Source organism: Hevea brasiliensis, chromosome 14, assembly GCF_030052815.1.
Source record: "Hevea brasiliensis isolate MT/VB/25A 57/8 chromosome 14, ASM3005281v1, whole genome shotgun sequence".
NCBI lineage: Eukaryota > Viridiplantae > Streptophyta > Magnoliopsida > Malpighiales > Euphorbiaceae > Hevea > Hevea brasiliensis.
The window spans coordinates 3584635-3609702 of record NC_079506.1 but is presented as its reverse complement, the minus strand read 5'-3'; the positions used below and the strand labels follow the sequence as shown (position 1 = coordinate 3609702).

At 35.0% G+C, this 25068-nt stretch overlaps 1 non-coding gene and 1 pseudogene across 1 annotated transcript; one reads left to right on the top strand and one right to left on the bottom strand.

Annotated features, from left to right (window-relative positions):
* Nucleotides 1-484: 484 nt before the first annotated feature.
* LOC110652279 (linoleate 13S-lipoxygenase 2-1, chloroplastic-like) lies at nt 485-25035 on the top strand (annotated as a pseudogene).
* On the bottom strand, nt 7379-7485 carry LOC131173606 (small nucleolar RNA R71). Its single transcript, XR_009143919.1, has one exon. It is a non-coding gene; the product is annotated as a small nucleolar RNA R71 (small nucleolar RNA).
* Nucleotides 25036-25068: the final 33 nt, after the last annotated feature.

Here is a 25068-nt window from a genome sequence, read left to right as displayed (position 1 = left end):
TCTATACTTATGAGAGTATTAGAGAAAAGATAGGAATTGTGCCAATTGAAGATAAATTGAGAGAAGGGAAATTGAGGTGGTTTGGTAATGTAAAACGTAGACATACGGAGGCTCCAATTAGACAAGTAGAGCACATTATGTTAGAGGATAGAAAGAAAAAAAGGGATAGACCTAAATTGACTTGGAAGAGAGTAGTACAACATGACCTAGAAACATTACACATTTCTGAGGATTTAACCCAAAATCGTTCAGAGTGAAGAAAGAGAATTCATATAGCCGACCCCAAATTTTTGAGATAAAGGCTTAACTGTATGCATCTATTCAATTCATTAATGACACATAAGCTAAAAACACGGTTGTTTAATTAAATTTTCTATCATGCTAAAAATTAATAGAAATTTCCCTCGCCCTTAAATAGCCAGACCTGCTGCTTCTGCACAGTGAATATCCACTGATTTCCATCAACGTTTTGATCAATCTAAAAATGTTAAGCTCTCAGATTCAGAAGCTAAATTTTACTAAGCCCTTCACTCTTTTACCACCAAAACCTTCTCTTCCTAGTGAAGGAAAGAATTCCTTCCCTACTTATAAGAAGAAGAAATGTTTCCCTAGGAACAAAACAAGCTTTAGTGTACGTGCTAGTGGCAGTACCATCGTTGATAAGGCAATATCAACAGTATACATGGCACGGAAACTGTTTCAGTGAAGGCAACTATTACCTTGAAATTAACTGTTAGTTGGCTCGTCTCTAGCCTTGGTGTTATGACACAACCTGCTGAACAGATATCAAAAATCTTCTGTAAAAGTCTGCATTAAAAGCTTGTTAGCGCGGAGCTTGATCCCAGTAACTACTATTAATCAACATATTTCAAGTCATCATTATAGTAGTAGTTTCTCTAAAAATTAATATTTTTTACTACCATTATCAAATTTTAAGGGGATACTGGACCCTCGAGTATTTTAAAATCCTTTGTCAGTAATTTTATGAAAAAGAAAAATCCAAATTCTTTTTATTACCAATGATATCAACAGTTTAATTTGCTAAAAAAAAAAAATGATACCAACAGTGAATATTACAAAAAAAAAATCTAAACCATTATTGCCTCTTTGCTTCCTCCTTTATTAATTCTATTTTACTAATTTCTTTTTCCAACAATTCTATAAGTATCAACATCTATTTTTTAAATTTTAAATTATTGTTTAAGATCATTAAAGGAACGTTTAGCATAATTTTTTTTCGTTACTTTAAAATTTTAATAATTTTTTTCTCCTAATTTTATTGCTATTATTGGAATCTTTCTCTTGCTTAAATTTCTTAAAACTCTTATTAAAAAAATGTTTTTTTCTTTCATACTATTAGAAGTTAAAATCATATCATTTATTTTATTTAATTTATAATTTTAATTGAATTTACTTTTCATTATTGTTTTGAAAAAAATAAATTTTTAGATAAATTAGATAAGCTTTTTAATTTTAGTCTATCAATATATTTTATATTCAATAATTCACAATATTAATATTCATTGTATTTTTGAATTAATGACAATTTTATTAATTTAATTTTTAGCAAGTTAATTTTATTATAAAAAATAAAGTATTTATTTTTATTACTATATTTATTGAATATTTTCATTTTTATAGTTATGAAATGATTCTATCAATCAATCATTGAAAAATTATTATTATCCCTCTTTAATCAGCACTTAAACAAAATGATTAATTATTTAATTAGATCCCTAAATTAAATTTATGTGTTTACACAATCGATAATCAAAATATATTCGTTTACATATAATAATTTCAACCGATAATTATTTTAAAAGAAAAAGAAACTTCAACCCTCCTTCAACCTTTTCTTAAAAGTATGTAAACATATTACATTTTTTTAGTAAAAGAAAAAATTGCATATATTTTTGTAATATATATATATATATCTTAAGTCCTGACAAGTGCCTAATTATTCATGGACAGAAACGGGGAGGGAGAAAGATACGATCAAGGCTTCTGATCAAATTGATCTAGGGAACCATAAATGTTGTGAGGTGAAGTTAGAGGCAAATTTCGAAGTTCCAGAAGGATTTGGTGCGGTTGGAGCTGTACCGATAGAGAATGAAAATAACAAGGAAATCTTTATCGAGAGCATAGTTCTTGAAGGCTTTCCAAATGGGTCTGTTACTATTTCTTGCAATTCATGGGCTCATTCCAAGAATGATGACCCCAAGAAGAGGATATTCTTTACCGATAAGGTTTTGTATTCTTCTTCCTCAACTTATTCTTGAGAATGTAACTTTGATGTTTGAATGTTCTTTTTCTCTCTCTCTCTCTCTCTCTCTCTCTCTCTCTCTCTTTTGCCTCTTGAACTAGTCATACTTACCGGTCGACATGCCTGATGGATTGAACAGGCTAAGAGACGAGGAGTTGAAAAATCTAAGAGGAAATGGACAAGGGGAGAGAGTCTTTTGAGAGGATCTATGACTATCTCAACTCTCAACTCAACTCAAACTAAGCTTTTATTCCAAAAATTTGGGATCGGCTATATGGATTCATTTTCTCCACTCTAAACGATTTTGAGTTAAATCCTCAGAAATGTGTAATGCTTCTAGGTCATATTGTACTACTCTCCTTCAAGTCAATTTAGGTCTACCCCTTTTTTTCTTTCTATCCTCTAACCTAATGTGCTCTACTTGTTTAACTGGAGCCTCCATATGTCTACGCTTCACATGACCAAACCATCTCAATCTCCATCCTCTCAACTTATCCTCAATTGGCACCACTCCTATATTTTCTCTAATACTTCTAGGTCATGTTATACTACTCTCCTCCAAGTTAATTTAGGTCTACCCATTTTTTTCTTTCTATCCTCTAACCTAATGTGCTCTACTTGTCTAACTGGAGCCTCTGTATGTCTACGCTTCACATGACTAAACCATCTCAATCTCCCTTTTCTCAACTTATCCTCAATTGGCACTACTTCTATATTTTCTCTAATACTCTCTCATTACAAATTTTATCTAGTCTAGTATGACTACTCATCCACCTTAACATTCTCATCTCTGCAACTCTTATCTTAGACGCATACAACTCCTTCAGTGCCCAATACTCACTACCATATAACATAGCCGGTCGTATGGTTGTACGGTAAAATTTTTCTTTCAACTTATTGGGAATCTTGCGATCACATAAAACTCATGTGGCACGTCTCCACTTCAACCATCCGGCTTTAATCTTATGACTAACATCCTCCTCACATCCCCCATCTACTTAAAGGATTGAGTCGAGATATTTAAAGTGGTTACTTTGGGACAGTACTACTCTATCCAAACTAACTCCTTCTCTATTACTAGTTTGGCCTTCACTGAACTTACAATGCATGTATTCTGTCTTCGTTCTACTTAACTTAAAGCCCTTTGACTCTAGAGTACTTCTCCAAAGCTCTAGCTTTCTATTGACTCCTTCTCGCGTCTCATCTATCAGAACAATATCATCCGCAAACATCATACACCAAGGAATACTCTCTTGTATAAGTTTCGTCAATTCATATAAAACTAATGTAAAAAGGTTAGAGCTTATAGCTGATCTTTGGTGTAATCCAATTAAGATTGAAAAATCTCTTGTGTCCCCTTTCACTGTGTCCATAATAGTAGTTGCTCCTTCATATATATCTTTCAACACTTGTATATACTTAATAGATACCCTCTTTTGTTCTAACACACTCCATAAGACATCTCTTGGAACACTATCATAAGCCTTCTCTAAATCAATAAAAACTATGTGTAGATCTTTCTTCACATCTCTATAGTTCTCCATCAAGCTTCTAATGAGAAAGATTGCTTCTATAGTTAAACGACCGGGCATGAAGCCAAATTGATTGAGATAGATAGAAGTATCATGACGTAGTCGAGGCTCCACAACTCTCTCCCACAACTTCATAGTATGGCTCATGAGTTTAATTCCCCTATAGTATCTATGACTATGATGTATATAATGATCTTAGAGATCCAGATACTAGTGATGACCTAGCAAGACTTGTTCTTGGTGGCAAGGACCACCCATACCCTAAGCGTTGTAGAACAGGACGTCCTCGCACCCAAAAGGGTAAAATTTTTATCACATGTATGGGCTTTGTGCATTAGTTGGTGGCCTTTTTGAACCAAAATGGCCTAACGACCAAAACCCAGTTTAGTCTTAGGCTACGCAAAGAAAGATCAATAATATTGGATGAACTTTTGATGTGTAAATTTGCATGGAATGCACACCCATTGTCTAAATCAAGTAGCAAGGATGATGTGTACGTACCCAAAGATGAGGCATTTTCAGGGTTGAAGCAAGTATCATTTGGTGTAAATAAACTAAAATCTCTATTACGCATGCTAGTGCCCACCATAGAGGCTAAATATGGTAATGAGGGGCCTGAATTTCCATACTTCACCACCATAGACGAACTATTTAATGAAGGAACTGAGCTTCCCAAAGGTGGAAAACTATCTTCTGATCTTGACTCACTATTACCAAGAATAGTGAAGGTTTATATGGGGATTACAAAACTCTTGCGGTTTGAGTCTTTTCAGAGTCTGTTTGGATAAGGGTGAAGGAGGGATAAATAAAGGTGTTGTGCATCATGGAAGCGTGTAAACTACAAAAAAATAAAGCAAACACACAAATCACCAATTTTTACGTGATTTACCTTCTCAACATAGGATTACATCCATGGACATGCCATCTTCTACTAACATTAATAAATAAATCATTATTACAAGCTCATAGCTGTAGTACCCATCAACCCAATTACACACAAGAGAATGCATACTACATAACCGCTCATAGTAAATATATTAATTAGTCCCTCTCAGTCTCCTCTAGATATAACCTAATATATTTACTATTACAACACTACACCACAAAGGGTGCCTTCAACTATATGGGCAAAAGCCCTCTTATCAATGGACAAGAATTCATTCCTTTTGAATTCTATGTACTTACTCCACCTTAGGCCAAAGTCTCTCTCCACTGCAATGTGCAAGTGATGCATATATTTTGCATAGTCATTTAGGTCTAATTTTATAGCCATTTTATTTTATTATTAATTATTTTTAGCTAATTTCATTAGTTATTTAGTTAGTTTTTTTTCATAATTGTCAATTTTGGATTAATTTGTAATTTTTACTTTGTTTTGTAGGAAAAAATGGTGTTTTTGAAGGACTGAAGAGAAATTTTGCCATTGAGGAGTGACTTCTACAGCCAAAGATGTCAAAAATAAGTTTTCAAGCTGAAATATGCATTGAACAAATTGTGCATAACTTGCCGCATAAGCTATGCAGATCTGCATAAGGAGAAAAATCACTGTTCCAATACCTGCCGAAATGTGCATAAGGAGACTGCATAGCTTATGCACATTCACGCCTCCCTTATGCACTCTTATGGAATTGTGCATAACCTATGCACCAAGTCATGCAGTTTTGCATAAGTGAACCAGAACCAGCCGAAAACTGCATAAGGGACTGCATAACTTATGCAGTCCACTTATGCAGTCCCATAAAGGTTTCATTAATGAGTTAGCAGAAGATTCCCTCAGAAAATTCCTCCTAGAACACACCATTTTAGGGCTCCATGTCATAAAATGCTATAAATAGTCTCATTTCCCATTTTAGAAAGGGAGGAGACAAGGAGCAGAAAAGGAAGGGACAGGAGAGGCAGAATTTGAAGAGTCACTTTCACCTTCCACACCATTTTCAACCAAGATTTGCAGATTTCTTTCTTTCCTTACATTTTTCTATATTTCTAGTGTTTAATTTCTTATTCCTTAGCTTAGATTAAAGCTTTATTTCCATTTAAACTCAATATATCTTGTAAGCATTATGGATAGTGAGTAGTTTTACCTTTGATTCTGGAGTAAGGGTTGTAATATTTGAGATATTTTGTGGATTTTGATTGGGTAATCCATATTTGTGGTCTTAATGAGTTTTATTCATTTCTTGTGTGCTTAATGACATGCTTAGTGTAGGATCCCATTAAGTGATGTTCTTAATCCATGGTTGAAGCACCGAAAGGAGAAGCCCCTGTGATAGATAATCAAGAAATTGAACTTAATTAACTTAGACCTAGAAATAGGCTAAGGATTAAGAGGATTCACAGATTAATTAAAGAACTTAATGGGTCTTAATTAACTCTAAGTCCACGAAAGTAGGATTAGATTGATTAAGGCACTCTTTGTCTCACTCGAAAGGGAATTCAAAGGATTTAAGAATTAATCTCCTTAAAACCCATAAGTTTCATAAGATTGGATAGCCAATTTAAAATCCCAAAATAGCTCGAATATGAAATCCCGAACTCCGGAATCGCCTTTTTATCATTGCTAATTTTCAATTGAATTTAATTGCTTGCCATTTTAGAATCTTGCCATATTTGAACTTGCTTATTTCAATTTGATGCAATTTTAGTTTAATTAATACATTGATGAATAGAATATTAATTTTGCACATATAGATTTCACATTCTCAATACCCATCAATTCATTACTTTAATTTCAAAAATACTTCGATTTAGTCAACTTTTATATCAAAAATTCAATCATTAACTCAACTCCTCGTGGGAACGATATCTTTACTGTATTACTTGTACGACCCGTGCACTTGCGGTTGGGCCACATCAAATTTTTAGCGCCGTTGCCGGGGAGTTGTTTGTTTAAGATTGAATTCTTGATTATTTTAGTTGTTTTTAGTTTTATTTTGTTATATTTTCATTTTGTGTTTGTTTGTTCTTTTTCAGGTACTTTTAATCTTTTGTGAGAAAAGCTAGAAGCACAAGTGACACATCCTTATTGTTTGATCCTGAAATTGAGAAATTTTGTCAGGCCAACAAGAAAGAAACCAGAAAAAGAAAAGAAGCCTTGAGAGAAACTGAATTAGAAGAAGTCATGGCTGATGAAAGAATGAGAATTGGTGTTAATGCTGGAAATGATCAAAACAATGAAAATGCAGCCCAAGGTGAAGAAGTTGTTAATGCTAATGTGCCTAGGGGAAGTATGATGGATCATGCTTTTCCTCGTTTTGATGACTTGAGAGAGAGCATAGCAAGACCAAGAATTGATGCAAATAGTTACAAGATGGATTTTGGAGTTCTTCAAATGATTCAGAATTCTCAATTTGGAGGACATCCTTCTGAAAATCCACACACACATCTGAAGAAGTTTGCTATGATCTGTGACATGCAAAAACAACCTGGAGTGTCTGATGATGCAGCAAGATTAAAGCTATTCCCATTCTCTTTGAAAGATAGAGCATTGGATTGGCTTGATTCTTTACCTCACAACTCCATTACAAATTGGGAGCAGCTCACTGATGCATTTCTTGCACAATATTTTCCACCTGGAAAAACTCAAGAATTGAGGAATCAAATGACAGCTTTCAGACCAAGAGAAGATGAAACTCTCTATGAGTCATGGATGAGATGGAAGGAATTAGAGAGACAATGCCCACGTCATGCCATTCCAAAATGGATGATAAACCAGAATTTTTACACAAATGTCACTCCTGCAATTAGAGGGATTATTGATGCTCAAATAGGAGGAGAATTTATTATAAAGCATGAAGATGAAGCTTATGAGCTATTGGAGAAAATTGCAAAGAATACTCATCTTTGGAGTAGTCCAAGAGGACCAGCTCCAACTCAAAGGAGGCAAGCTGCTGGAATGTATGATCTTGATCCGTTCAACATGATTAATGCAAAGTTTGATGCACTCACAAATGTCTTGGCTAAGAAGATGGAAGACTTAAGTATGTTGGTTAGTTCATCATCATCTGGAAGTTCACAACAAATGGCTTATGCAGAGGGAACTACCAGCTGTGGAGTAGATTATGGAGAGCAAGCAGCATATGTTGGTAATTATGGAAACAAGCAAATGGGAAATTCTTATTCTCAAACTTATAATCCAACTTGGAGGAATCATCCCAACTTTTCATGGGGAAATCAGCAAAATCAAGTCCCAAATCAGAATTTTCAACCACTACAGCAACAAGGAATTCCATATCAGCAAAATAGGCAACCATTGCCTAATTTTCAGCAGAAAAATATGAATCCTCCACCAAAACAGCAAGAACAAAGTTCCACCACTGAAGTTTTATTACAACAGATTCTTGCCAACCAAAATAAGCATGATGAGGAGATGAGAGAGATGAAAGCAAGGCTAGAACAGATGCAAACACATAACAGAATGCTGGAAAATCAGATTGCACAACAAGCATCTTCCTCAGGTACCAAGTCTTTTGGTAAGCTTCCAAGTCAACCAGAAAACCCAAGAGAGCAGTGTCAAGCTATTACTTTAAGAAGTGGGAAAGTTGTAAATAATGAGAAGAGTGAAAATAGTGAGAAGAGAGAAAATGAGAAAGAAACTGATGAGGGTGAAAAACAAGAAAGTGAAAAATAAGAGAGTGCAGAAAAATGTAAAGAGAAAATTAAAGAGAAGGAAGAGAAGTATATACCTCCTGAGCCCTACGAGCCACAACTTCCCTTTCCACAAAGATTTCAGAAAGCCAAGCTTGATAAGCAATTTGGAAAGTTTTTAGAAGTTTTGAAGAAGCTATACATAAATGTGCCTTTTATTGATGCTCTTTCACAAATGCCCTCTTATGCAAAATTCTTAAAAGAAATTCTCTCAAACAAGAGGAGAATTGAAGACCATGAAACTGTAGCTTTGACAGAAGAATGTAGTGCTATCCTTCAAAGGAAACTTCCTCCAAAGCTCAAGGATCTAGGGAGTTTTTCAATTCCATGCCACATTGGGGAATCATGTTCTACAAAAGCTCTATGTGATTTAGGGGCTAGTGTTAGCCTTATGCCCCTTTCCATCTATGAGAAGCTCAACATGGGAGATCTAAAGCCAACCCACATTTCTCTTCAGTTAGCTGACAGATCAATCAAGTATCCTGAAGGGATTTTGGAGAATGTGCCTTTGAAGGTTGGAAAGTTCTATATACCTGTTGACTTTGTCATCTTGGACATGGAGGAAGATTCTAATATTCCAATTATCTTGGGGAGACCCTTTCTAGCTACAGCAGGAGCATTGATTGATGTTAAGGGAGAAAAGCTGACTCTTAGAGTTGGTGAAGAGCAATTGGTTTTCAACATTAATAACACTATGAAGAAGCATATCATTCTGAAGCTGATACTTGTTTAAGAATTGATATTATTGATGAGCTGGTTGAAGAACATTTCAGAAAGAAATATCCAGAAGATCCACTTGAAAATTGTTTGGTCCATGGAGGAGGCATAGACTATGACAACCCTCACGTGGCTGCATATGCTCAACACTTAGAGGGTAGTCCACCATTTATTTCTGCTCCAGTTTTTCAACTCACACAAAAGGAAAAAGCCGAATTTAAGCAACCATCATTCAAGGAAGAAGATGCACCTAAGGTAGAACTTAAGCAACTTCCTTCTCAGCTCAGGTATGAATTTCTTGGCACTAATAACACTTATCCAGTAATTGTAAATGCAAACTTGAGTACCTTAGAGGCTGATAAGTTGTTAAGAGTGTTGAGGCAATTTAGGAAAGTTTTGGGATACACCATAGATGACATTAAGGGAATAAGCCCACACTTTTGCATGCACAGAATCAGTTTGGAAGAAAATTGTAAGCCATCTATTGAACATCAGAGAAGGTTGAACCCAAATATGAAAGAAGTTGTTAAAAAGGAAATTTTGAAGTTGCTTGATGCAGGGATCATATATCCTATCTCAGACAGTACTTGGGTAAGCCCAGTACATGTTGTTCCAAAAAAGGGTGGAATGACAGTGGTCAAAAATGAAAATAATGAATTAATTCCCACCAGAACAGTGACTAGTTGGTGAATGTGCATAGATTACAGAAAGTTAAATGTTGCCACTAGAAAAGATCATTTTCCACTTCCCTTCATTGATCAGATGTTAGAAAGATTGGCTAGGCATTCTTATTTTTGCTATTTAGATGGATACTCAGGTTTTTTTCAAATCCCTATCCATCCAAATGATCAAGAGAAAACCACTTTCACTTGTCCATATGGAACCTTTGCTTATAGAAGGATGCCATTTGGGTTGTGTAATGCACCAGCCACTTTTCAAAGGTGCATGATGGCAATCTTCTCAGATTTCATTGAAGACATAATGGAGGTTTTTATGGACGATTTTTCTGTTTATGGATCTTCATTTGATATATGCTTGGCTAACCTTTCTAAAGTTTTGCAGAGATGTGCAGATACTAACCTTGTGTTAAACTGGGAGAAGTGTCATTTCATGGTTCAGGAAGGGATAGTGCTTGGACATTTGGTGTCTAACAGAGGAATAGTGGTTGATAAAGCCAAAGTTGAAGTGATAGAGAAGATGGCTCCTCCTACCAATGTCAAAGGAATTCGAAGTTTTCTAGGACATGCCGGATTCTACAGACGCTTTATCAAGGATTTTTCTAAAATAGCTAAACCTTTGTCTAATTTGTTAAGTAATGACACACCATTTATATTTGACCAAGAGTGTTTGGATGCCTTTTGCAGGTTGAAGCAAGCTCTTATCACTGCACCAATCATGCAACCACCTGATTGGAGCCTACCTTTTGAAATTATGTGTGATGCTAGCAACTATGCAATTGGAGCTGTTCTTGGTCAAAGAAAGGACAAAAAGGCTTATGCTATTTATTATGCTAGTAGAACACTGGATGAGGCTCAAACAAATTATGCAACAACTGAAAAGGAATTTCTAGCAATTGTCTTTGCATTGGAAAAGTTCAGACCTTACATTATTGACTCAAAGGTGGTTATATTTTCAGATCATGCAGCCATCAGGTATTTACTCCGTAAAAAGGAGGCTAAGCCTAGGCTCATTAGGTGGATTCTGATGCTACAAGAGTTTGACTTGGAGATTAGAGATAAGAAGGGAGCTGAAAATGTAGTTGCTGATAATCTTAGTAGGCTGAAATTGGATGATGAAGAATTGGATGAAATCCCTATTGATGAGTTTTTCTTGGATGAACAACTTTTCTCTCTTGTTGTTAAATTACCTTGGTATGCAGACTTTGTGAATTATCTATCTTGTGGAGTCTTACCTCTAGGAATGACATGGCAACAAAAGAAAAAGTTTTTGCATGAGGTGAAATTTTATAGATGGGATGATCCTTTACTCTTTAGGAGATGCTGTGATGGTCTAATTAGAAGATGTATTCCTGATGAGGAGACACAGAGTATTATGCATCATTGCCATGCTTCTGATTATGGAGGACATTTTGGAATCTCTAAAACAGCTAGTAAAATTTTGCAAGCTGGTTTCTTTTGGCCAAATCTTTTTAAGGATGTGAGGAAATTTGTGTTAGAATGTGATAAATGCCAAAGGAGTGGAAATTTGTCAAAAAGAGATCAAATGCCCCTAAATGGTATTCTTGAAGTAGAATTATTTGATGTCTGGGGAATAGATTTTATGGGGCCATTTCCTCCTTCATTTGGTAATAAATACATTCTAGTTGGAGTTGACTATGTGTCAAAGTGGGTGGAAGCTATTGCAACTCCAACTAATGATGCTAGAGTGGTAGTGAAATTCTTAAAGAAATTTGTTTTGAGTAGGTTTGGAGCTCCTAGGGCTGTAATTAGTGATGGGGGTTCACATTTTTGTAATAAACAATTTGAGAGCTTAATGAGGAAGTATGGTGTAGTGCACAAGATAGCTACCCCATACCACCCTCAAACTTCAGGACAAGTTGAAATTTCTAACAGAGAGCTCAAACATATCTTGGAGAAAACAGTGAACAATTCTCGGAAAGATTGGTCTATCAAACTAGATGATGCTTTATGGGCATATAGGACAGCCTACAAAACCCCTATAGGAACTACTCTCTTTAGGTTGGTGTATGGTAAGTCTTGTCATTTACCTGTGGAGCTAGAACATAGAGCATATTGGGCCATTCAGACCTTGAATTTTGATCTTAAGCAAGCTGGTGAAAAGAGACTATTGCAACTTAATGAGCTTGAAGAACTGAGGATGGATGCTTATGAAAGTGCCCGTATTTACAAAGAAAGAACCAAAGTTTGGCATGATAAGCATCTTAGGAAAAAGGAATTCAAAGAGGGTGATTTAGTTTTATTGTTCAACTCAAGATTGAAATTGTTCCCTGGAAAACTTAAGTCAAGGTGGACTGGTCCATATAGAGTTTCTAAGGTTTTCCCTTATGGAGCAATTGAAATTTGGAGTGAAAAATCTGGGAATTTTAAGGTCAATGGGCATAGATTGAAACATTACATAACTGGAGACCCAATAATAGGAGCAAGCTGTTACAAGCTCTCCAATCCCTCACCTCTTTTCAGTGAAATTCATGAAAAGTCCAACTAAGGACTATAAATTAGCCCTCTTGGGAGGCATCCCAAGTCCTTTTATTTTGCTTTTGCTGATTTACTTTTACTTTCATTGCTTTTGTTTTTTATCTTAAATCTCCCCAAATTCCATTTTTGACATTGTTGAATCTTGTCCCTTGTAGATGTATTTCAATGGAGAAAGGTTGGTGAACTGCTGGGGAGTGATTCTTAACTTGAAAATTTTGTCCTTCAAACTCTCCCAAAAACTGATCGGTTTTTGCTGCATAACCTGTGCAGGAGCTGCTACCTGGTTTATGCAGAGAGGAAGAAGAAATTCTGCAGCAATGAAGGGTCTGCAGCAGATTACTTATGTTCTTGGTGAGGTTGGGTGTGTAACTTTTAAGTATATGTGCTTTTAATGTTAATATGATGGTAAGTGAGTCAATTTTGTAGTTTTGAGCTTATTTGGGTTGTGGGATTCAAGGTAGGTATGCTGCATTTTCTTGGCAAAACTTGGAGAGTTCATTTCATCATTTGTGAATAGATACAACTTTATGCAGATTTTATTGAGTTTTTATTGTGCTAAATGTTGATTTGCAGAATTTGAGTAAAAATGGCATGGTTCTCAAAGGTCTTTTATGTAGGATCCATTTCTACATGCTTGTGTGATGCATTTTTGATGAACCTTGTATATATTGATGTGTTTTTGGTGAAAATTTCTCATAGTTTATGCTTCATAGAATTATATTTCTTCATTTTAGGGTATTTTTCATACTTGCAAATCATATTCTATTGCAATCCTAATCTTGTTGAATTGTGCATAAGCAACTGCATAGCTTATGCAATCCTGCATAACCATAATTCTTGCCATTTTTCACCTTTATTGCAAGTGCATAAGGAGAGTGCATAGCCTATGCAATTCTGCATAACCTCATTTGGTCAAATTTCATATCTGTCAAAACTTGCATAAGGTGAGTGCATGACTTATGCACATTTGCATAACTTCAAATTCTGCATTTTCTCTCTCTGCTGAAGTCTGCATAAGGAGGGTGCATAACTTATGCACTTTCGCATGACCAAAAATTCTGAATCTCCAAACCTGCCGAGGGGTGCATAAGCAGAGTGCATGACTTATGCACTTCTGCATAACCAGAAACCCAAAAATTCCAAACTTGCCGAGGGGTGCATAAGCAGAGTGCATGACTTATGCACTTCTGCATAACCAGAAACCCAAAAATTCCAAACTTACCGAGGGGTGCATAAGCAGAGTGCATAACTTATGCACTACTGCATGAGCTATTTCTCTAAAGTCCAAAACCCACCGAGAGGTGCATAAGGAGAGTGCATGACTTATGCACAACTGCATGACCACCAACCCCAAACACCAAAATCTGCCGAGACCTGCATAAGCAGAGTGCATGACCTATGCACTTCTGCATAACCATTTTCCACAAAAACCAGAACCCACCGAAACATGCATAAGCAGAGTGCATAGCTTATGCACACCTGCATGACCACATTTTCCAAACACTAAAATCTGCCGAGAGGTGCATGAGGAGAGTGCATAGCTTATGCACTTTCGCATGACCACTCTCCCTGAAGGTCAAAACTTGCCGAACAGTGCATAAGGACAGTGCATGACTTATGCACTTGTGCATGAGCTATTTCTTTGAAGTCCAAAATAAGCCGAGACATACATAAGTAGGGTGCATAAGTTATGCACACTCACTTTTCACTTATGCAGTCTTACACAACCTAATCCAAAACTTCCGTCGGCACCCATTTCTCCCGCCTCCCGTATTTTCTGTTCCCGACCGTCCCCTCCCCTCCATTTCTCCCGACATTTTCCTCCTTCCCTTCTTCTCCACACCTATTTCCGCCGCCTAAACCCTAATCTCTTCGTGCATATTTTCTTTTCCCCTCACCTCTTCCATCTTCTCCATCGGCAATGGAGTCGCCTCCCCATTCCCGTCCAGCTTCTCCTCTCGAGGTCTCGCCATTGTCAACGATACCTCCCAATCCCGATTCCCCTCCATAAGCGACACCCCCACCACCTCCCACAACCACCTATAAGCGGAAAGTTAGGTCGAAATCTGTGCGACCAATGTCCTCTGCCCCTCCTCTATCCAAACGCAAAGAACCACCCACCCCATTTTCAGAACCACCACCCAAAAACCGCAAAACCTCAGCCTCCACACAAGCCAAATCACCCTCTTCCAGCAAAAAGCAAATGTCAGCAGTCTCATTGGTTTCAAAACTCCCTTGGCCTCTTCCTGATGCAGTCCAAAAGGCAGCCTTTAAGAGACTTAAGGAAAGAAAGGTGCAACCCACTAGGTATATTTCTGTGGACTCTCTCCAGTCACTTGGTTTATTTGACAATGTGGTTGCTTACCTTGATGGTATGGGTTGGATGGAATTTGTGCATAAGCAGGAGATAGTTTATCCAACTCTAGTTTTGGAGTTTATTTCTTCATTCTCTGCTACCCTCAAATTGCATGATGTAGACCATAAGCCAATTATTAAATTTAGATGTTTGGGGCAAAATAGAGAGCTGTCATTGGACCAATTTCATAGCATTTTTGGGTTTGCAATTGATGGGCTATTTCGAGTGCCACATACTGGGGTAGAGGTAGCAAATAAGGGTATTTGGAATGCTGCCCAATTTTGGAGAATCATCACAAACCAACCTCAGACTTTCTCTGCTGGCAGATCAAAAACCTCTCAAATACTTGACCCTGCACTTAGGTTCATTCATAGGCTGATTGCTAGCACTATTTTAGGCAGAGGGACTAGTTCTGGTGCTGTGGGGAAATCTGAATTATTCATGTTATGGTGTGCTTTTCACAAGGTCAAGGTTTCTCCTGGTTATTTCTTTTGTGAGCATGTGTTGCATATTGCCACTAAATCCATAGGTGACATTGTTTTGGGTGGGCTCATAACAGTTATAGCCAAGCATTTTGGTTTTAATCCTAAAGAGCACCAAATACCAGCACTTGTGGACACCTTATATTTTGATGCTGCACACCTATCTAAAACAGGGTTTAGTTTGCCACATTCTGATATTGCACAACCTGCAGCAGAAACTGAGCCCATTGCACAACCAGAAGCCCAACCTTTCCCATCAGTCCCACAGCACTCTACTGAACCTACCCCACCCCTCGATGCGCACAGAGACCCAGCCTTCTCGCCACCACACCTCCCTCTGGTGAACCTTCCTCATCCACAGCCCCTCCTGCATTCAACACTAAAGCCTTATTCACCTATCTTGAAAGGCTTAGTGATGATATATACTTTATGGATAGGAAGCTTGACACTGGTCTTGATACACTCAAGGATCGTCATGATCAACTCTTTGACCTTGTCATGGAAACCAGGGACAAGCAAAAAGAATTGAAGGAGATGATGAAGCAGCTCATGATCTTTCTGGGAATGCCACCTCCACCTCCATCACCTCCTCCAGCACCATCATTTCGACAAGAAGCGTGACCACCCCTTAGCAACATCTTTGGACAAGGGCAAAACAATAGAACTAGATTAGCTTCTGTTTTACTTTTGTTCAAACTTGTAGGACTTTTCCTTTGTAAATATGTTCAAACATTTATAGTTTATTTTGAATTAGTTTGTTTTAAATTCTGTTTTTCTTGAAGTTTTATTGGATAGCTATTACATTAGTTTTCTTTGATTTTCATTGCACTTATTGCCCTTTTGTACATATTTGCCCATACTCTATATACATTTCAATGCTTCTACTGGTGGTTGCACATTTGTCCTTGCTAATCATCATGCAGCAGCTTTTGTATACACTGCACAGGCTATGAATTTCCTTATGCAAATATTTTGCATAGCCTGTGCAACCCTTTCTGCTACTTATGCAGAACTGCACAGGCTGTATTCCCCTCATGCAAATGTCCTGCATAGCCTATGCAACCCATATTGCCACTCATGCAGAATCACACGGCTTATGCACCCTACTTATGCACTTGATCTGGACAGCATATTACTCTGCCTAACCTATGCAGTTTCTTATGCATCCCTTTATATCTTGAATTCTCCTCTGCTCCATACCAGGTAACTCTTTCTCTTTGCTCTTAATTTTCACAATTCCTGGTAAATATTATTTGCTTTGAGTTTTGGTTATCTACTACTTGAGACATTGAGGACAATGTCCAATTTTGAGTTTGGGGGTGCACATTTTGATTTTTGCTTACATTTTTATTTTTGCTTTATTTTTCACATTTTGAGTATAAGAGCATCTCATCCCATTCCATTTACATATATTGTAAATATTTACATACACATCCATACATACATATACATTACACATTTACACACACATTTTACACAATTTAGAATTGTACACATTGCACACAAATAGACAAATAGATTTCCTCCATTTAGTTAATGCATTACTCATTTTTAGGAATCATACATCATGCATTAAAATCTTTTGCCAAATCCCTTGAGTTTTGAAAAGTTGCCTATGAGAGTGATTTGACTCACCCTTTAGTTGGGTTTGTGGATTGAAAGTTTCCTAAGAGGTGCAAGGTTTTGAAGTGTCTATCTCTTGCCTATATCTTCTTAGCCAAAAAGCCACCCAACTAGTCATTTGGAGATGGAAGTGTTTAGAGGGAATTATTGGATATAAGGTAGTCAAATGATGTCTCACCAATCCTAGAACAAATTTTCTAAACCTTTCAAGGCGAAATACCAGCTTGTACTTGAAAAGAGAAATGATTAGGCATTCTTTGATTTAAACCTTCTCATTTTAAACCTTTGGCCCTTTTTCCTAATTAAAATTAACCTTTGAAAACCCCTTTGAGCCTTTTTATCCCTAACTTTTCTTGAAATCCTTATTACTACCTAGCCAATGAACCAAACACTCCAACCTTTTCATGAGAATAATATTGAATATTAGGTACACTTTCTTAAAAAAAATAAAAATAAAAATAAAAATAAAAAAAGAAAAAAAGAAAAAAAGAAAAAAATATATACAATAAAAGGGAGAAGAAGTGCTTGTCATCTTGTAAAAGTGCTAATATATATGCTTTTCACTATTGCCATTCAAAATGAAAGAAATCCACCCAATGTATTAAAAGAAATGAGTTTGGGGGTGGCACTTTTAGGGACAATCATCAAAAGAAAATGCAAAATACAAGTTTAAAGTATCAAAATGTCCCTCCATTTTTATGTGTTTTGCTAGCACTTGACAATTCTCATTGTGTACTTCTCTCCTCCAAAAAAAAAAAAGAAAAAAATTATAATAAAATAAGAAGTGTACCTTATGTTGTTAAGATTGGAAATATTCTCATGCTTTGAATCCTTTTTACCCATTCTTCTTCTTAGCCTCATTTTGAACCCCATGGCCCCATTACATCCCTAAAAAGACCTTTGATCTCTTGATAGTACTTGCTACATTAGTGGAAATGGGAGTAGGGAATTTGCCTATGGGATTGGAAAACTATTCATTCATTCATTCATTCAATTCCATCATTCCATATAGAGACACTTTGACTATTGATTGTTCTAGAATTCCTTTTGAGCATGACTCTCTCTTTTGATTGGTTGGTTTGGGGATTTTGAACGATAATTGACTTGATGGCTAAGCGGTGAAAGCTTGGATAAGCATTAGATTCTTTGCATTTTGAAGGATGGGTATATGGATTGTTGGTATGGCTAAAGGTGTGTTTAGTTACTTTAATAGGTAATTTTCATAGCTCTTTGGATAAGGCACCCCTAAAAATTTTGCATTATATTTTAAAGTTTGCTTGAGGACAAGCAAAAGCTTGAGTTTGGGGGTATTTGATGCATATATTTTGCATAGTCATTTAGGTCTAATTTTATAGCCATTTTATTTTATTATTAGTTATTTTTAGCTAATTTCATTAGTTATTTAGTTAGTTTTTTTTCATAATTGTCAATTTTGGATTAGTTAGTCTCTCTCCATTGCAATGTGCAAGTGCCCCTCATCAATGGGCAGAGCCAAATCCTTAGTAATTGGCAAAGCGCCTCTCTACAATGGGTGACAGTCTCATTCCATGGGCTAAAAGCTATTCTTTTCAATGGGCAAAAGCCAAATAACCTTTTTCATCATTCTCTTATTTATATTGTTAATTCCCTCAATTCTTATCTGATTAGAAGTCTTACTCAATTTAGGAATAGCACTAAAATAAGAGTTCTACTCATTATAGGAAATATTCCTTTATCCTATTGAGGAATATTTCTCCCACTCAAATTAGAAAAAGATATCTCTCTAAATCCCATTAGGATTTTAAGTCATAATTCTAATAATCTCCATCTTGACTTAAAATCCGTCAACCATTGCATACCTCAAATTCTTAGGTGTCATCAAATCATCAAATCTCCATGCTTGAGCTTGAACCCTTCAAATCATCAATTCTTTAATCTTCATCTTGGGTGTAACTTGCTTTATTCTTTAAAAAATCTTCACGTCATCAACCATTTTGATTTTGCATCAAAGAGCTCCATCTTAAATTCAACTCTCCACTATCACCATTATTGCATGTGCGATTTTTTACATGTCGTATGTTGCACTCATTTCATATAGGCATTTTAGGGTAGTTTTGCATCCATTTTGCCCTTATATTTTAGTATATTTTATGTTTTTAGCTTATTTATTAACTTTAGTTACTTACTATTTGATTTTTATAGTTTTATTATTTTTAATAGGTTTTTGTGGCAAATTGAGGGTCAATGAGTGCATTAGAAGGTAATTTGAAAAAATTTGGAGTCCCTTAAGCATGGAGAAAAGTTGAAGAAATCAATCATTGAAAGATCAAGTTGGCCGAAATTTGTTTGAAACTTTGCTTATGATGTTGCTCAGGGTATGTCATATTGCTTAACCTTAAGCCTGGGCAAGCTGCAAGTCAAGCACAACTTAAATCTAACACATTCAAGTTTTCATCCACAAACTTGTCGAGATTTGCTTAAGGTCCTGCTTGAGATCATGCTTAGGGTAAGCGGCAGTGCTTAAGGTGCAACACATGTCAAGTTAGAAATCAAGCATGAGCAGAAAAACTCATTTCATTCCAAACCTGTCGAGATTCGCTGAGGGTCTGCTTAACCTTAAGTAGACAGTGTATGCAGAAGCCAAAAATTGCTGAAGAAGTTACTTAGGGTAAGCAATACCCTAAGCAGACTGTCCAAAACGTGAATATCTCTACTGACCTAGATATTTTTACACCTCATTTTCTATTAACTACTTGGCTCTTATCCATTTTTAAGGCAATTTTTGAAGCCATATAAAAGCATCAATTTCTAATTTTTACCACAAGAAGAAGTGAGGAGAAAGGGAGAACAATGAAAAGAAACACAAGAAAAGAATAAGAAGGAGAAGGAGCACATTATTTCTGCTGGAGAGCTGCTGCCAAGTAATATCCACTTGCAGTTTTTCAGAGTTTTGGGCTTTCCTTCCCCTGGGTTTTTCTATTCTTAGTCTATTTTTATGTTTCTTTTGTTAGTTTTATCATTTCCTCTTGTAAATTTTATCATGATAGAATAGTTTTTCTAAGATTTCAGAGTTGGGTTATAATGTTTTAAATTTATTTGTGGATTTAGATTGGGTTTTATCTAGATTTCTATAAATATGAGTTTTGATTCTTTTCCTTGTGTGCTTTATGACTTACCTAATGTTGGATCCCATTGGGTTTAGTTTTTAATCTTTGATTGAAAGACTGAAAGGTGAAAATCATTGATAGATAATCAAGGATTAGAATTTGAAATCACCTAGATTTAGAAATAAACGGGGGTTTTAAGAAGATTCATTGACTGATTACAAAACTTAATGGGTTTTAAGTTAATCAAATATCATACAAAAGTAGGTTTGGTTTTCCTAAAATACTCTTTGGTTTGCTTGAAAAAGATATCAAAGGATTTTAGAATCAATCACCTTCAAACTCTATTTTCTTTTAAAATTTGATGACCCGAGACAAATCCCAATAGATTTAATTCACAAACCCTAACTCTGGAATCATTTTTACCATAAATTAGTCTTTGTTTTTGCTTGCCCATTATTGATTTAGTTAATTTTTGCTTAGATTAAGACTTCATTTACAATACCCATTGTCTACTTTCTTTATTTTCCATTTAAATTGCTACATTTAGTAAATTTAGTTCTTATAAATTGTCATTAGTCTAAATAATCAAAACAACCATAGTCTAGTACTCAAACACAATTCGTCGTGGGAACGATACTTTACTTATCACTCTATTACTTGATACTATTTGTATACTTGCAGATTTGCACATCATCGCAACAGCTCTACCTTTAATCAAACTCACCAAGATCATCTCTATGTTCTGATACTAATTTATTGTGCACCTCAGAAGCGTGTAAATTGCAAAGAAATAAAGCAAACACACAAAACACTAATATTTATGGGGTTCACCCTCTCAACATAGGGCTACATCCACGAGCATGCCATCTTCCACTATCAATAATAAATAAATCATCATTACAAGCTCATAGCTGTACTACCCATCAACTCAATTACACCCAAGAGAACGCATACTACATAACTGCTTATAGTAAATATATTAGTTAGTTCCTCTCAGTCTTCTCTAGACATAACCCAATATATTTACCATTACAACACTACACCACAAAGGGTGTCTTCAACTATATGGGCAAGAGCCCTCTCACCAATGGACAAGAATTCCTTCCTTTTAAATTCTATGTCCTTACTCCACCTTAGGCCAAAGCCTCTCTCCACTGCAATGGGCAAGTGCCCCTCATCAATGGGTAGAGCCAAATTCTCAGCAATTGACAAAGCCCCTTTCTACAAATGGGTGACAGCCTCACTCAATGGGCTGAAAGCCACTCTCTTCAATGAGCAAAAGCCACTCTATTCAATAGGCAAAAGCCAAATATCATTTTCCATCATTCTCCTATTTGTAGTGTTAATTCTCTCAATCCTTATCTTATTAGAAGTCCTACTCAATTTAGGAATAACACTAAAATAAGAGTTCTACTCATTATAGGAAATATTCCTCCATTCTATTGAAAAATATTTCTCCCACTCAAATTAGAAAAAAAGATCTCTCTTCAAATCCCATTAGGATTTTGAGTCATAATTCTAATAAAAGGTAACGAGGGGTTAGTAATTATTTTACCCCTGTTTGGGAAGAGGTGAGTTAATGGAGGGTAAGGGCAAGTAAGGGTAAGCCTTACCCCTCAAATCCCAATTTTTCTTACACCCCAAATTGGGGTGTAAGTAGGGGGAGGTGAGAGCTGAAAATTACTTTATTTTTTATTTTCCTATTGTGTCCTTAATTTTTTATTAAAAATCCAATTATACCCATTAAAAATAAACCTAGTTTATCAATACAAACAAATGTCTTATCTCTCAAGTGGCCATATCTGATCTCTCCGCTCTCTCTCGTGGATTTCGAATTCTTGCAGAAACAATGTTAGTTTTACCTTTCTATTTAATTTCAGTTATTAAATTATTTGTTCTTTCAATAGTTTACTACAATTATTATGCTCTAATTGTTAATTATTTTTGTAAATAATTCGTTCTTTATTCAATCCTTGTTTGATTTGTCCATTATTGTTTTGATTTATTAATTTTGTGATTTATTTATGGTAGACTATTTTGAGATTTATGGACATTAGTTAAGTCATATATCTATTTTCGTTAAGTGCTTTAGTTATCTTTTGATTAGCATCTCTTTATTATGCTAATGATAATAAATATTGTTGGTTGACTATTTTGAGATTTTATGGACATTAATTAAGCTACATATCTAGTTTGCTAATTTTTATGGCCTTTTGTTCCTTTGATAGTTGGTATTATGTAATTTGACTGTCTTTATAATATTAAATATCCTTGATTTTATTTTTGATTGTGTTAGGCTTATATATAAGTATATATATATATATATTTTAAATTTTGAGATTGCAAGGGTTCTTTTTAGCTTAGCCTTCTAAATTAATTAACTTATTAATTCGCTTCATTTTTACTTTTAAGTTATCGAGTAATATAAAATCTTTTTATTGTTATTGACAATAATTATAAGCACTTATCATCTAATTTTAGTGGTTAAATTTCTTTTACATATATATATATATATATATATATATATATATATATATATATATATATATATATATATATATATATATATATATATATTCACGAAGTGAAATATAAATTCCTTTCATATAGTTAAATTTTAATCTCACCCATTAAAAAAATCCATGTATAAAATGGTTAATTGTTACTATTCAAGGTCACTAATAAATAAAAAATTGCAAAAGTTTGTTTTATAACAATATTATCGAGTAATATAAAATCTTTTTATTGTTATTGACAATAATTCTAAGTACTTATCCTCTAATTTTAGTGGTTAAATTTTTTTACATATATATATATATATATATATATATATATATATATATATATATATATATATATTCATGAAGTGAAATATAAATTCCTTTCATATAGTTAAATTTTAATCTCACCCATTAAAAAAATCCATGTATAAAATGGTTAATTGTTACCATTCAAGGTCACTAATAAATAAAAAATTATAAAAATTTGTTTTATAACAATAATATTTTACCTTTTAAAAAAATAAAATATTTTAAAATATACAAAATGACATTTGTATTAATTTATAGATATTTAAGTTGAATATTGAAATGATCCATGGCATGGTCTAATATAAAGAAATAATAAAAAAATGCAAATTATTGATTGCCAAGCTAAAAACAAAAGGCTTTAATTTGTATATTAAAAAAAATAAAAATAATAAATTTTATCTAATAGAAAATGATATTTTTATAATTTTAATAATTATTTACCCTTCTTTCCCCTATTTCCAAACATAAAAAATATACATTACCTCTCCTTACCTTTCCATTAATTCACCCATTTTCAAATATAAGATTTTTTTTATTGTAACTCTTCCCGCTCCTTACCCTCTCTTATCCTCCCATTAATTACCCTTCCCTTACCCATCCAAACAGAGCCTCAGTTGTTTGATAGTATAGTTCTCTTTCTCTCCTCAATTTGCACAAACATGTATAAATAATGGGATGCGTCGGGCCTTTCGCATATACAATGGAGGTTAGCGCATTACATTGAGTATAATTTTTCTTTTTCTCATATATAAATTTTCTTTTGCAGGACACTGAGTATAATTTCTCTTTCTCATATATAAATTTTCTCTTGCGGGAGATAGATTTTCTATGCTCAAGGATGAAGAATTTTCTCGTCAAACTCTTGCTGGTCTTAATCCATTCTGCATACGGTTAGTTACAGTAAGATTATAACCTCAATTTTCTTAAGTTAAACAATGGAGTCTCAACAAAAGTATTCTATTTATGTATCAAAATATTGAAATTCTAGTTAGCAAAAGTATTATATTTTTGAAAATGAAATTCTAGCTACTCATGCTAACATCTAATATAATTAAGCACAAATGGGAATGAAGAAAACTTGATTCAATTTTGTCTCAATGCACGAAATTACGGGTACCAATAAATTAAATTTTACTTCATTGGTACTGAAATCATTTTCAAGACAGTAAGATCTTGAATTTGAGTAAAAAAATAAATGAAAAAAAATAATTTTATGAATTTTCTCATGCAGGAACAGGAATGGCCTCTAAAGAGTGAACTTGACCCTAAAATCTATGCCTCGCCTGAATGTTTGATCACAAAACAAATATTCGAAATGGAAATTGGATGCTTCATGACTGTTCAAGAGGTAAATCCAAGAAATAATTTCTTGTTTTGCACCAAAACAAGTCCTTGAAGTTTGGGTTTATAATATGTAGGCTTTAAAGCAGAAGAGGCTATTTATGTTGGATTACCACGATTTGCAATTGCCATATGTGGCCAAAGTAAGGAAGCTTGAAGGCACCACGTTATATGGTTCCAGGACTCTCTTCTTCCTCGTTAATGGAAGTACATTGAAGCCTGTAGCAATTGAACTCACTCGCCCACAGATCGGCGACAAGCCACAATGGAAGCAAGTGTTTACACCAAGATATGATGATGCCACAGTTTGTTGGCTGTGGAGGTTGGCTAAAGCACATGTTTTAGCTCATGACTCTGGCATCCACCAACTTATCTCTCACTGGTAAATATTCCACAGGATCTTATGACCATTGAAGTCATTTAAGAAACACTAGATCCAACCCGAAAGCCTAACTCTCACGATTATGAGTTCTACTTTTCTTTTTTTTGTTTTCAGGCTGAGGACACACTGCTGTGTAGAGCCATACATAATTGCAGCTCCTAGACAACTTAGTGCAATGCACCCTATCTATAGACTTTTACATCCCCATTTCCGATTCACAATGGAAATCAATGCTTTTGCTCGAGGACAGCTCATCAACGGAGGTGGAATCATAGAAAGCACTTTTGTTCCTGGCAAATACTCCATGGAGCTGAGCTCTGCTGTTTATGACAAGCTTTGGCGTTTTGATAAAGAAGCTTTGCCGGCTGACTTGATCAAAAGGTACTGCATTAATTTATAGTTCATGCGGGGGTTGCACAGGGAAGGGAGTTCCTACTAGCATCTCCGTCTAAAAATTCAAGTGATAATGTTTTCTGTTAGATATTCAATCCAATAAAACAGATGTGTCTGCCATTTGGATTATTTATGGACGCTGTAGAGAATCAGTGTACTTGGTTCCTGTTTTTGTCATCTTAGCTTCATTAAGAACTTGGAGGTGGAAAGGTACAGAGCAAGACATCTAGAAGAGATGGAAAAAAAAAATCAAGCATAAGAAG